The 15,362-nt window shown below is 40.9% G+C and overlaps 1 protein-coding gene across 9 annotated transcripts in view; it reads left to right on the forward strand.

Annotated features, from left to right (window-relative positions):
- SEMA6D (semaphorin 6D) overlaps positions 1-15,362 on the forward strand; it is a 584,563-nt gene that overhangs the window by 517,357 nt on the left and 51,844 nt on the right. For 5 of the 9 annotated variants that reach the window (XM_025390612.1, XM_025390608.1, XM_025390609.1 and 2 more), the window contains exon 1: positions 12,116-12,519. The exons of 2 other annotated variants lie outside the window; for them this stretch is intronic. The gene's annotated coding sequence lies outside the window, so the exon portion shown is untranslated. Of the gene's footprint in view, positions 1-11,047; positions 11,392-12,115; positions 12,520-15,362 lie in introns of those variants that run through there. 2 more of the 9 variants (XM_025390605.1, XM_025390607.1) reach the window with 1 other exon arrangement.

A 15,362-nucleotide genomic window follows, 5' to 3' on the forward strand; every position in this document is an offset into this window, starting at 1 on the left:
GGGAACTCAGGAGGCCGGATCAGAAATTCAGTCTTTGCTGGAAACTGCCCCAGATCTCACTGCTAAAGTGGGATCTTGAGAGCCCTCTGGCATATTAAATATTCATCAAAAGCCAAACACTATTTTTTCAACATTTGACTGAATAAAAGTATAAATTTGTCCTATCTCTACTCTTGGATTGCTCAGTTATACATAGCACTAAATTACAGTTTTAATGAAGTCAGTTTAAAAGATGAGGAAAAAACCCTTTGTAGTTTACTCCTGCCTTTCATTTTCTCTTAATTTAATCATAAACTAAAGAGATTCATAAAATGTTTATGGAGAGTAATAAAGTCATATTTTTAATACAAAGGTTGCTTATGTAATTAAGCATACATTCTATGACATTCTATGTAAGTTGAAATGGTTTGCATGAAATTAACAAATACCTAATATCTATTTTACTTCTCTCTGCATTAATGACAAATCATAAAACAAAAAGAAAAGAGAAGTAAGTTCCTGGCAATGTAAGTACCTACAGTTCGCAAATTGAAACTGCAGATGCTGCTAAAGACTTTATCTTTTTCTTGGAAATGTTCCATTAAATTTAATTAGATTTCTCATTTGCTTTCCTTTTCACTCTGTCTCTCGACCTCTCTCTCTCTCTTTCTCTCTCTATTTTTTTCTCTCTCTCCTCTAGATATTAGGAGAACACTATATAAGTTGTTTTAAAATGACCCACATAATATGAATGAAGAAACAAATCACCATAAGAAACAAAAGTGCCCATTTTGTAATCCTATAACTATTACATGATAAATTGTCTTGAACATTCTGCTACCTCAGAGCACCCTAACCATTAAATAATATCGTGATGCTTATGATATCCATAGTCACTTTTCATAAGTTTTCCTTTTCTAAATAAAATGGAAAACTCTGCTTAAATAATTAAATTATATCCTATATATTTCAGGGTTTTGTGTTTTTTTGTGTGGTTTTTTTTTTTTTTTTTGTAAAGAGAATTGGAAGTGATCTAATCTTTTATTGTTATAGTATTTTATCATCTGGCTGTCAAGATGTGATTCTTTTTCCTCTGAAATGATCCACTCTCTTTTATGTTTCATGTTAGCATTTCAAATCAAGTAAAATGACATGTTCACGTTGTCCAAGAAAATTGAGAGAAGCTACTGAATTGTATTTCCCCAAGTTCATTTACACTTTAGCAGCAAATCTTGATGATCAGAGCCTAAGGATGCCTAAGTTTACATGGAGTGGTAATGGTTAAGCAAATTGATTTGGGTAATTTTTCAACCTCATCTACACCACACTAAGACCAAAGTTCTCTTAAAATTTCTGAAATAATGATTTTTATATAGTTTCATTAAAAGTTTTAAAAGTATCTATCAGCATTTTCTGTAAAAGTGTCAGGCTGAAAAGATATCATAAACAGTCAGCTCAAAAAAGATAGTAGATAAAATATGATGAATTGCCACGTCTGCGTTTCCTATGTTTGCAAGCCACCAGTAAGACTGCATGATTTCCAAGTTGGAGGACAGAGTCTAGGAATGTGAAGGATGAAGGGTTTCTTGCGCAGTTTCTCCTGAGCACGTGCGCCTTCAGAAGGTAGATAGGCTAACCCGCATCACTGGATAAAAACTAGATTTCCTCTTACTTTTTCATATGTTTGTGGCTCAGGTAGATTTTGGTATTTTTCTGAAAAATTTGTTCCCCTTGTCTACTGAGGTAACTGTGTAATAATTTCCAGTTTTCTGCTGGGCATCACTTCATGGACACTATGCCAGCCCTTTAAACTCCATTTACCCAAAACCATACTCAATTATCCCCCATTAACATTTTCCCCCTCATGTTCCTTTTATCAAAATTCAACTTTTCTTAAATTTGGCCAGACTAAGAAACTTGGAAAAATCTCCCACATCCCCTACCCTGACACTCAACCATCTACCAACTCTGTTGTGTCTTCTGCTGTATGTTCCCACTTTTCTATTGATTTTACTTCCATTAATGTTATCTTCTGTCCTGACCCCTACACTAGCATTCTTACATCTGAAACCTCTTGCTTCTCCAAGCTGTACCTCCTCTGGCTTGAGACAGCTTGAGAGCTGTCCCTCACTCAACAGCATTACAATCATCTTTTCCTAAAAAATCTGTCTTCTAAACACATGAGGAAAACATTCAAACTCTAACACATGCCAATTAAGGAACTCGGTACAATGATCTCCTCCTGTCTTTTCCATCACATCTCCTGTTACTTGCCTCCAAGAACACCAATCATGGCCCCAGTATACCATGCCCTATCACCCTCCCCTGATTCTGCTGCCCTCTCTGCCCAAAGTACCTCTGTTAGAGTTTCTACCTGTAGACATTTATCTTCCCATGTGACTCAGCTTATAGGCCCCCAGGTCATGAAGCTTTTACAACTTGCAGTATTACGCATTTCCCCTTGTCCTATACATCCAAAGTACATTTTCTCTACCTCTGGGTTTGGTATTTACAATATTCTGCTACATGTGATGTTAACTCTTTGCACATCTGTCTCTTCAGTCAGGTTGCATGTTCTCTCACTTGTTATTCCATCCATCAGAAGTCTCCTGGGTTACTATCTCAGCCTCTAATTCTAGACAGTAATGATACAAAGACCTAGTTCTCTCTCTTAGGGAGCTCTGTCTAGTAAGTAATAAAACATGTTAATAAAGTTACATGGTGAGATAAGTGTAATAAGGAAGTCCAAAGGGCAAAGAATAGGGAGACAGTGTGATAAGCGCCAGACTTAGATTCAGAAGACCCAGGTTCAAGGTCTGGCTCCGCTATATAACTGGGTTATCTTTATAATAAGCACATTTCCCGGTTTCAGCTTTCTCATTTGCAAAAGGAGCACCCCTACCACATAGTGCTCTATAAGGATCAAAATTAAATAGTAAATTTCCATTTGTGCCACCAGATCTACTCTTAATCCTTTCTTCCCTTCTCCCTAGAGGTTGACCATTAAGGGCTACATCAATGGGCCTCCTTGCCCTTTGTCTTCAAGTGAGGTTGAACGAATGAAGAGCACCTGCAGGGGATCAGAAAGAGGGAAGAGAATGGGTGGTGATATTTATTTCCCCATCCCCTTCCTGTATGTCACCCCAGGATGAGAGAGTCCTTTGACTGAAAGACACAGCTGCTGCAAGTGGGTCCTCTCTACAGTCTTCATATCTCCAGGTTCTGCTGGAGCAATTACCTCCCTCATCTGGCTCCTTAGGACCTAGAGGTAGTAAAGGCCCCAGAGTACAGGCCCCTATAGTCTCCCTGTACTCTACCCACACCTTAATAAACAGTCCCTTTATTAAAGGCTTCTTAAATTACCAAAGTCAAGTGTGCCATCTGTTCCCTGCCACAACTCTAAATGATAAAACTGCTTTTGAAATTTTAAGTTGCTGTCTAAATGCAAGGTATTTCTCATTTATCTCTGTGTAGCACTTTACACAAAGCAGATTGCTGCTATTAATAACAAATGGTGAAATGAATATATGCAAGAATGAATGAGTGAAGGATCCAGCCCCCTCCCACTTTAGTTACAGTCTTATGCTGGGGATATATCCTTGTCACCTTGATTAGATTTTGTAATGCCCTGATTTGATTTGGGAGGTCCCCTTTTCCCTTGGAACTCACCGTCTCTTAGACTATCTGCAGAAATGTCAGCCCTTGTATATTTCTAGTGGTTTAACTTGAAAGGGCCAACTTTGTTTCCAGTTTCTAGAAATATCCCCCTTCTATAGGCTGCACATTTACTTGATATCAAAAATAGGTTACTTATTTGTTTATTCATATTTTTTCTTCTTCAACATAAAAACTGGCCAAAACAAAGTCAAAAGCAAGCAAATTGATTGTTCCTTTACTACGTGAGAACCGAGATCATATTTAAGGAGTCAGTAGTCCAGATTGGGGTAGTTTTCTCAAAGCACAATAAATAAACATCAGGCAAACAACTTCCTCTACTGCCCCCTTTTACAAGCAAAAGCCTAGCCAATGACTGGGCAATTGGATAGCCTAACCAAAAGATCTAAACAAAATAAATCACAGAATCCAGTAGCTTGATATTTATGAGGAACTGAAATAGTGGCTAATAGATTAGCTTTTTATATTAAATTAATTTATTTCCATCAATTATAAATTATCCTTGTCTCCTGAATGCTCACCTATCTCAATGATATAGGAGACAAGCGTTTCTTCTTCTTTTAATATGACAGTTACTGAGGTTGATGGCTTACAAATGAGAAACCGACCCCTGGAAATTGTCTTCAGAAAACAAATTTTTGAGTAAACATATTTAATAGTATGCCTTGGAACTGAGTAGGTATTATTCATTAGCAAATAATTGCATAACTGGAATTCTTAATTAAAATTTGTGACGAGAAATAAATCTGTTTATTTTATAATTATGACCCAGAAATTCAGAACGTATTGTGCTAGTTTATGAACATAATTCCAAAGATTTTATTATAGCAAAAGAATTCATAAAGCCTTAAACAGAAACTCTTGGAGGAAAAATACACACGCACGCACACACACAAACACACACACAATGTGTGCAATGATATAGTGGCAATAAGATTTGAAAAGCCAGCCATCCAATACAACTATAACCAAAATATTCAAATTTAATGGGTGCATGATATTGTTAAAAACCTCTAACCAGTCCTTCTAGACCTTTTTGGATTTTCCAGAAAAGCTCTCAGCCACACAGGTTTTCATTTTAGCTGTACTGTAAGTGAAACACAAAGGCAGATGATGGCAAATTCTGTGAGGCTCCTGTTTTAAGCTTTCCTTAAAAATATAAATTTGAAGTGATCTTTTCAGCATATATCACAATTCAAACTTCTAGAAGACAGCCACCAAGGAACATACACCCTAGCAATTGTCAAATGAATCAGATAATGTTTAAATCTAACTTGGTTGCCGGGGCCAACCTACTAAGAAAGTTTGTTGTAAAAATATATAGGCCTGAATTATTTTTACTCGCTGGCTGGCAATTGATTAGGTTCGAAGGCCAGAAGGGTTTGGGAACCAGAACTTGGGCAGTACACTTTGTGGAACCAAACAAAAGTTAAACACACTAAGTTTCTCTTAAGCCTTCTTCTAGGACATAAATGAACCACCCCCCCTCCCCGCCCCCGTAACTGGGACTGGTGGAGGGAGCACTTCTTGCCACTTCACCACAGCTTAAGAGGGCATTTTGGACTTTAGACAACCCCTATTATTAAAGCTGAACTCTAACAGTGTTTGCTTTTGATTTTTATCCCAGAACATCAGCTTCTTCCTGTCCCCAAAACACACACCACCCTTTACTCCCTTGCATATTAGCAGTGTAATTTTAACAAATTCAATACATTAAACGTTAATAAAATGTCCATAATGGTAAACATCCTATCTGAGAAGGCAAACAGGAAAGAAAGATTGTTTTCATTTAGTGCCTTTTACTTGGAAAGATGGAAATTACCCAGAATTCTGTTCTCTTTTCCTTAACCAGTAGGTGGCACTAGTGGTTTCTGGCAATGAATCAGCTCTCTGTACCTGTAATGTAGGGGTTTTTGTGTGTAAAACATTCAATGATTAAGATTTTGGGGAAGATGAGGAGGGTGTGAACATATGGCCCTGAACAGTAATTGAAACATTTATAGCTTAACCAAAGAGGTTTATTTTAATATAAATTTGCATGGTATGAAATAGGTCTTATTATTATTTACAAGTGATTAAGAACAGTTATATGAATAATAGAATGTATATAATATACAGAGGTTTAAACTATGCTATGAATCCTATCACAGATGTCCTTACACTGGATTTTATGTGACAAGCAAAAATTATTTAAAATTTTGACATGGAAGCACACATTTACTTGTAGTCTAGCTTTGAATATCTGTGGGTTTTTACATTTATTTCCTGTGGTATCCAATATATAGTTTTTAAAACTTGTGCTTATACCATTTTTCGTAGAATGGTATACTAGAAAAAAAGTAAGGATTGAGGGGCAAAGAAACCTGGATTAGAATCTAGGCTACCACCTACTAGGGCCGAAAACCCTAATAAGATAGTTATTTTAACCAAGCCTAGGTTTCTTTGTTCGTAAAATGATGTCTGTCTCAAAGAGCTGTGGTGAGAATTAATACTACTGTATCTGGCCAGGATCTGGGATGAAACAGGTATCCAGTCAGTTCCTTCTCCTTTTGTTGGTTTGAATTTTTAAGGTTGGCACAAGCAAATAATAATAATAATAATATTAGGTGGGGAGGATTTGTTTTTAAAAAACAAGTTTTAAGTATATAATTTTAAAAGTAAATAAACTATTTTAATTCTCTACCACTTTTAATTAGTTTCATCATCTCTCTCCTTGGTTAAGACATTCTAATATTTGACAGGTATTATTCAGCTCCAATCCTTCAAGGTCAGACGCTTGGTTACTGTAAATTTGTAGAGAGAAGTCTGTCAGGAATCTGGAGTCTCAGTTCTTTTTTGTTGGGATATAAGCTGGCATTCCAGTATCCTGAGTATTCCTTTTCAAAGTACAGATAAGCACAATGAAGTGACTGACTGAGTTGCCAGCTTTTTGTATGACCCACCCTTCAAAAAGTTGGTTTTGCTTCTGTTTGTTCAAAAGATCTTTGATAAAATGATGATAGTCTTCATATCGCTTGTCTGTTTGCAAAAGAGCTAGTGTTATTAAAGGCTGTTTGCTGTTCATCTTTCTTATGGAAATAACAATACTTTTTTAAAGCCTGATTCTTATTTGACTTGGGCACTCAGTGTCCTTCCACACAGTGACACCTACAGAGTCATTAGCAAAATTAGATAAGTAACTGATTTATTAGTTCCATAAATGCACAGTGTATTCCCTTTACTCAGAGTGTAGAGCAAAAATTATTCATGCTGAGGTAGAATAATCAAAATGACTTTAAAAAGCACATTTTTATCATTCTAAACATATAAGCATTGCTATGGTGGTATACTATCATAGTACATAATAATAGAAATGAATTATGTCAGTAAAATCTTGAGGCTTAAGATTTACTGTGATAAATATTTTTCATTAAAGTGAAATATCTTGGCAGAGTCACTTTCATATGCAGACTATTGACACAAGGAGGCCAGCTGTGCCTATGCAGATGCCGAGATTTGGGTCTATATTATTAATGATTTATCATGTCATGGAGAGCTTAGATTAGTTTTGAAAGCAATCCCTTGCCACAAAAGCACTTTCTATAATGTGCAAACACAAGGAATACTATATGTGCATTCCAAATTAAAGTAATCACAGAAGCTGCAGCAACCTTTGAAATTTCAATACCTCTTTTTATTTTGAAACATGAAATTCTACATCCTAAATTTTATTATTCATTAAAATTCATACAAAATGTTATTTCATATCAACTGGATAGTGAGTGGTGTGTGTATCAGAATTAATAGACATATATACATAGATAAGAAAATGAAGGAGATGGAATGGAACAAAAATGTATTGCAAACCTATTGTGTAGCACAGACTTTTGCCCTTAATCTCACATTTAATGTGAGGTTGGATTAAGTTTCGAATTCATTTCTGTGGGATTTCAAGATGCTGCTGCCTTCAGAGAATCTATAAAAGCATTGTTTAATATTTATTCAGTGCTTGCTTTGTTCCAGGTCAGATGCTAAACACTTTACATGCGTTACCACATTCCGTTTTTATAAAATCCATTTGAATATTATTATCATCATCCCTGTTTTCCAGATGAGAAGACCGAAGCATGTGTGGCTAAATAAATTATCCCAAGTCACAAGTCTAGTGAGAGGAGGAGTCTGGATTTCAATCCAGACTAATATTCCAAAGACTTCATTATCATCTATTGCTATTAACTATGACTTCACTATTCACTACTATTACAACTAAGTAAGGGGTAGAATTCAACTCCTACTTGCTTACTACCTCTGTGATATTAGGCAATTCGTTTAAACTCTCTAAGCTTCAGTTTTCTCATCTGTAAAAATGATAATGATAATAATAATAATAGTACTTACCTTGTGGTACTGTTGCAAGTTAATATTTGTAAAATGCTTAGAACAGAGTTTGGGTGCATATTAAGTACCGATGTTTTGTTTAATAACTAATAGTTAAGAAGTTGTACTTTCTGATGACTGATGAACTTTTATTAACAATTACACACACAGATTTTCTGTAATTTTCAGATGACTGTTATGCTTCAAACTAGACTGTAAAAAAAATGACTACTTTCCACTGATGGGAAATGTATGTAGATAATGTTTAAGCATAGTCACTAACCATGTAAAGCGTTGAGCCCTTTACAATTTCTTCTGGTGAAAACGGTCAATTATCTCCATTCATCCATATGTTCCTTCTTGTACTCATTTAACAAACATTCTCATGCCAGTACTTTGCTGAGTCCTGGGGACACAAGGTGAATAAATTGAGAAGAATCCAATCTAGAGCTGACGATATTCTCTGGTTTAGCATATAAGGGAGTGTGAGAAAGTCATAGGTTCCATTATTAGATCTGTTTAACAAGTATTTATTGGGCATCCATTAAATGCCAGGCACTGTGGTAGGCACTGGGACTGTCTAGGTAAATAAAGATTTCTGTTGTTAAGGAGCGCCGAGTGGGGAAGACATGCTAAATCGATAATTCCCCTTCAATTTACTTAATTACATAAGTGAACTGGTTAGGGGAACACGGAGGAGAAGCACTTACGCCCATTGCAGGGGCTAGTGGGATGAGGCAAGTTTTGACATTTAAACAAATTGTTGGCTAGAAGTCAAGAAAAGCAGAAATTAAACTACATACCAATATGGGGATGGAGTACCCAGAAAGCAGAGACACCGTGAACCAGTGTGGCACAGTGGTCAACTGCAAGTTTCTGGGTAATGCTAGCATCTAAAGCGCAAGGTAGGGAGAGTGGCGAGTCAGGCTAGAGAAGTAGGCAAAGCTAAAAGGTTAAAAGTGTGTAAAATCAACTGATGAGCCCAAATGCTAATAAACCACAACAATGGTAGCTGCATAAAGAGACTTCTTAGACTTCTTTCCACTGAAATCCAAATAAAAGGAGCGCTGTTTTCCTATCAAGATTCTTGGAACCAGGGAAATGATAAATGCTTAAAAGTAATATTTTGGACTTGACCAAAAGGTAAAGGATACCATTCTTACCATGCCACAGTGAAGAGCCTACTTCCCTACCTCTCATCCCCAGCAGGCCAAATATAGGGATTGACTGTGAGGTCTTCACTGATATGTAGACTGAAAACATGTCTAATCCATGGCTTGAAATGACCTACCAGCATATCCTTCTGCAATCTAAAAGTTTCTTTTTCCTGGATTTAGGAACTCAGTCTGGGGCAAATTGCACTCTTCGGGTGGCACCCTGGAAAGCTGGTCATTGTGGCATTTTAGCAAGGAATTTAGGAATCTCCAGAATTGATTTTTTTTTTTTTTCATCTTTGCTGCTACTGCAGACGCAGGACAACTCAAGAGCTTTCTGTCTCCAGGTGGGTGGCGATTTGATTCCTCATCAAGCCAATGGCCACCCCCTTGCAATCTTTATGCAATGCACAGTATCCTCTGCCTGCAGAGAGGCTTGCTCCCTTGATGGAGAAAATACAGAATAACTGGACGCCAGGAAACAGGCACAGCTTTCTGGGTCAGAAGTTGGCTGGGGAAGGGCCCTGACTGCCAAGTAACTTGCAATGATGTCAGAGCCCAGCACAACCAGAAAACACCAACTAGCCAGCCAACAAAAGACCTAATAACAGGAAAAAAATCACAGAGCTGTGTTGCCAAAGCTGTTCTTTCCGCCCCCTACTCTTTTCTTCTAATTGGAAGAACAGCAGGAAAGAGTCTATATTTTAAAAGACTCCTCATCCTTCTCTCCCCTTCCTTCCTTGGCTTACACAGTGTTAACTAGGGAGGGAACAGTTCTCCGGATGAATCCCGCAGCAGTTGCTGGGGGTGTCTTTTTTGAGTTCCTTTTCAAGGCTGTCCTTGGAAGTTTCAGAAACAACGAGGACCAGGGTATTTTTCCGAAATGTAAACATGTAACTGTGTTTGGGAGAAAGCAGGAACCATTGAGGAAAGGAAGTCCTTTCTGCGTCCCTCTCTTCTCTGTTTCACGGTAATTAACCATACTCAAATGAAAATTAAAAGTTTGGCGGGAAAAGCTCTCTTCTTTCTTTTTCTTTAAACAGGGGCATCATGGTTCATTCTAGCCATTTAGAGCCCTCAGTGATCCATAATTCAACTGGAAATTAATAAAACACAGCCCGTTCTTGGAAATGAAGTTTGAATTAAAATCCTCTTGTTTTGGAATATGTGACTTTTTTTCCCCTTTCATTTGTGACAGTCAATTTTAAATGATGCCACTTCAAGGACATTTTCATTTCTCCCACAACATATTACACGAAACACTTGCCTGTAAAACCGGCTCATTAGCCTGCAAAATTATACTGTACAGAATGGCTTTCATTCAAAGTAGAAATGGGATTTTTAGTAGGCAATTTCTGTATTTTATAAAGATAAAGCAATGTTTGATTGCTTCTTCCCAGCTGTTTTGCTTAGTGGTTATAAAGAGAAATGGAGTGGGGGGAGGTAATGTGGGGGCGGGTTTGTAAAGATGTGCTTAAAAAATAAATCTTACACTGGAAAACTAAGGCAGAACTTCACGAAACAACTGCGTCCGCAGCTCTCCTGGGCTGCAGTGATTTGTCCTCTGGGTGTCTGGAGGAAAGCTCTGAAAGAAGTGAGCGAGAGGGAAAAAGAGGGAAAGAGGGAGGGAATCGAAAAGGTTGCTTCGCAGGCTGCAGCACCCACCGCGAGCTGGATGACTGAGACACTGGGAGTTGCTGGAAGGAGCAGCTCCTCAGAGGTGGGGAGAGGGAGGGTGCGCAGCAGAGCGCCGGAGAGGAGGGACGCGGAGGCCACCGAGGGGTCAGCAGAGCCGCGGCGCCAGGGTGGGGGCCTCCAGGCGGCGCTGGCCACGGCTCACCCGCGAGGGCCAGCGCGCCCGGCCGGCCGCGCCTCCTGCCGTCCGTACCCGGGGGTGGGACCCGCGCCGCGAGCTGCCTAGTGCGTGGAGGGAGCCAGGCTCCGGCTCGCCCGATGGATTGACTTGGAGATGGATCGAATTACACCATTTGCCGTGCATCGGTTTGTTTTGCTCCTGCTCTGTCCGGCGGCGGCGGCGGCGGCGGCTGCTGCTGCTGCTGCTGTAAGGGGTGGTGGCGAGTTTCAGGATTCTATCAAGAAAGGCAAGACCTAAGGAGACAGAGGGATATCTATTTTTACAATATTTTTCTTTATTTTCTTTCTTCCTTGCGCGTGGCAAGCTTTTTTTTTTTTTTTTCTTTTTTCTTACCAGCCTCCCCCCAATGAGGTAAGACCGTTTTCAACAATTTGCTAATGCTCTTGTGGCGCCCGGTGGGGGTCGGAACCTGAGATCCCGTATCGTGTCTGTGTGTGTGTGTGTGTGTGTGTGTGTGTGTGTGGCCAGTGGACGGTTGATTTCTTTTCCAAGCTGCTCTCTGCCTGCCGTGTAAGGGACGCGCGAAGGGCTACAGAGGTTTGGCGGACGCGTCAAAACTGGCAAAGCTGGCGGCTTAGGGGGAGGGGCAAGTGGACTTGGAGGCCCTCCTCCACTGTGCACCCCCTTGGAAAAAAAAGCGGAGGGGGCACCAAGTAAAAGTTTCTTGCCAGGCAGAGCCAGCTCGGCGTCCCCTACACATAGTTGGGGGGAGCAGGGGTTGCTTCGGTGCCGGGCACGGCGTCTCGAGCCAGCCGGAGAGAGCTGAGCCAAGGCCGAAGGAGCCGCCTGCAGGCTTAGCCGCCCCTCCCGCCCGTTGGCCCTGGAGCGGACGCTGGGACGGCCGGGGTCTGGCAGCTCCGGCCCGGCTAGGAGCGGGCGGGCGGGCGAGCATTATTCGCCTGCGTCCTGGAGAAGGGGCGCAGCGCTGCAGCTGAGGCCGGAGCAGCCCCTCGCGGGCGCAGGATACCTGTCAGTGAGCCCCGGGATTGCACGGCCCCCGGGTAGTGCTTGCCGGCGAGGGGCAGGGACTCGGGTGACTTGGCCACCCCCATCCCCAGCCCCCCGGGCCCGGGCACCGGCTCCGGCCCGGAGGGCGGCCACTTCCCACCGTCCCTCTCCCCCTGCTGGCAGAGCGCGCTGCGGGCGGACTCACGGGCCCGGAGCTGCCCACCGCCCACCCCACCTCCCCCCCGGCGCCCGGTGTCTCCTCCCGGCCGCTCTCCCCAGCAACTTTCCGTGCTTTGTTCCCCGGCTGGAAATGCTTTACGGAAGCGTCTTGGATAGGGTCTCCGCCAGGCGGCAAGAGCTCGGTTCTGAGATGTGTTACGTTCTCATCTCCCCATAAATTATGGATGGAAACAAATAAGGAAGAGTCAATTTTGCATGAGCCCCTTCTCCGGCTGCAAGAGGCGTCCTGCAGCCGGGAGGGAGCCGCCGCTCGCGCCGGCAGCCGCTGGCAGGGGCTTGGTGAGGAGGAAGGTAGGGAAACTTTTATTTCCCGTCTTGACAGCGGCGGTGTTCTTCCCTGGTCTGCAGAAACTGACACAGCAGCCGCCTTCCTTGGGTAATTTAGGAAGGCTTGAAGCTTCCTCTGTCGTGTGTAATTCTTGGATTGAAATGAAAGGTCATAAAGGACTTGAAAGTGTGGACGAGAATTGGGTTTGAAAAATTTGTGTTCCATCCACTCTTGGGACCACTGCTGTCAGGTGATTGTTTAAATCCTGAACTTGTTAAAAGGCGAAATGTCAGGGAGCTGGCGGGTCTGGGGGTGTGGAGGGGGACTGAAGTCCCGGTATAAATCGCAGCGTTTGAGGAACTTAAGGCAGTACTCTGTGTTCTGGGGTGACCAGTCGGTAACTGATGTTCCAGCATCCCGAGCCCTCAGCGCCGTCAGCTGGGTGATCTCACACAGAAGGCGCAGCACATCGTTACTATAGATATATAGACTTCGTCAACAGTCATTGGACCTTCTGTCTGCCACTACAGCGAGGCTTTCCTTTAAAAATAACTGTAGTGTTTCCTGTTACTTGGGGTGAAAGGGCAATGAGTGGGACGATTTTTCCCCAAAACTTCTGGCCATTAAGAATTTTAAGTCTGTAGTAAAAATTATGGGTGCTTTTTAAGGTTGCCCTTCCCCCTGCTTGATATTTGGGGCTATGAAGTGGATTCTTTTGTTGATTCCAAAGCTGAAGTCCCAGGGAAAGGTCTAACATTTTTCTAAGCTGGTTTGATCTCTGTCCCTTAGAATAGGAAAAATACTTGTTTGAAGAAAATTTTCAAGGTTTCTTCCTTGTAGTATTAAGAAATCTCATCTCAGACCGCTCAAGGGAAGGATTTTACTATCCTTTGGTGGCTTAAAACAATAGGTTTTGATACCGGTTTACTCATGCTGTTAAAAAATAAATCCCCTTACTCTCTTAGGTGTCTAACTCAGGAAATTAAGTTGTGTGTATCATGTTTAATGTAGTGAGTGACAGGCATATTCTGTCAAGCTGGCAGATATTACACAAACATTTACTCTGGTTTAGATAAATAGAAATTGCCAGATAAGCCCTGAGATTTGGGTCTATATTACCATGAACCTAAACATCTAGAGATAAATAAACCATAGCTCAGTCATAGCTGAGTTTTGTTTTTTATAGTTACTGTCTGTGCTTTGTTTGGTTTAGGTCTCTAGAATGTACTTCCAGAAAGACAGTTAAATAGATAACCCCAAGGCTTCCAAAATGTGTTGTTGAGCAGCCTGTTTTCTTCCATTGGCACATTTTGTTAGATTAACAGCCAGCAACTATTTCTTACTGCATCCTACAGAATATTCCTACCTGGCCTTATTTCTAGTAGGGATGCTATATCGATAACCTTTTTTTTTTTTTTTTTTTTTTTTTTGGAACGTTTCTGTGATTCAGGAGAGTATGCCAGAAATATTGTGACTTCTTCATCACCGACAGCTGGTTAACTTGAGTTTGATTTAGATTTGTGGGCATTCTGCCCTCTTCCTCTTCTTTCTCTCTTTTTTTCTTTTGGTGCCCTTTAATAGCACCATCTGGTCATGTCTCCCCTGGTTTGATGGGTTGATGGATTTGAAAGATGGCTGTGATGCAAATCCCTTAGTCCTTAGAGTGAGGGCAGCTTAGAAATCCAGAAGACTTCAGTTCTCTTGCTTGCTGCATGCACAGAAGGGCTCTGTCCAGTAACTGTGATTGGGGTAAGCAGGCCCCTACATCAATGTCGGGGTTTCCATTGCTTGAAAGGCCACAAGCAAGTAAACAGGAATCAGAGCCTTGATTCACAAAGATGGCCATAATTGCTAAAGACTTACTGAAACTGGAGAAGTTCTTCACTTCTTGCTGCTCCATCATAATAAACCTTGGTAATTAGCTTAGTCATTGTTCTTGCATGTGAGTTTCACTAAGATACAAAGAGTGAAAAATGCATCTGAAATAGGGTCATTTTTCATCCTTTTGATGCGTTTTATGCAGAGTTAAGAGCCTGGCTGAATGCCTAACCATTAGTAGTGTAACCATAGGAGGTGAACTCTTTCTTTGGCATATTGCGAGATAAAATATTGTCTTTTATTTTAATTAATAGACTTCAAGCCTGCATATTCTAGATGCCTTTCTAGAGGAAGCAAGAAGCGGTTGGGGTATGCCAACCAGGCAGTATTTATTGAATATTTATCATTTGCAAGGAGCTGTGCTAGCCAGTGTTCCAACACCAGGTGAGCCAGATATGTTTCTCTTGTATTTTCAGTTGAGCAAAAATAAAAAGAAATAAAGGGTGGGAAAACAGACCTTTTGACAAGAAATGTAGATATGCTCCTTTCTTTAGAAGTGTAGTATTTTATCCTAGAGATTTTAAAGCAAGATTGCCCGTATCAGATACTTGCAGTGGTGCAGCCTACCTGCCTTTAACAGTAGTGAATGATTCAATGTACTGTTAGTGTAATTCATGCATTGGATCTGTCCTTAGAGTGAGAGATCTCACTTTCTGTGGCTCATGTGAATGGAGACTTAGTGTTAATATCTACCAAAGCTAGTGTCTTAGGTTGCCGCTGATCCTGTGAACAGCTGCCAACTTCCAATTGGGAAAAAAAAAAAAATGTTCTGATTTATTCCCATGACACACGGAGAGAATAAAAATCACATAACTATTTTAAACATACCATAACACTTTCTAGTTGAGGTGGCTATTGTCGGGCAGAGTTTTCCTCCTCACACCCTGACAGCACTGGCAGTGCCACTGACAATTGAAGCTGCTTGCATTTCTCCCAACAGGAAAACTACTAGACGTTCTTACTTTGAAAAACAACCATTTATGTAACC

This window comes from Theropithecus gelada, chromosome 7a (assembly GCF_003255815.1).
Source record: "Theropithecus gelada isolate Dixy chromosome 7a, Tgel_1.0, whole genome shotgun sequence".
NCBI classification, from domain to species: domain Eukaryota; kingdom Metazoa; phylum Chordata; class Mammalia; order Primates; family Cercopithecidae; genus Theropithecus; species Theropithecus gelada.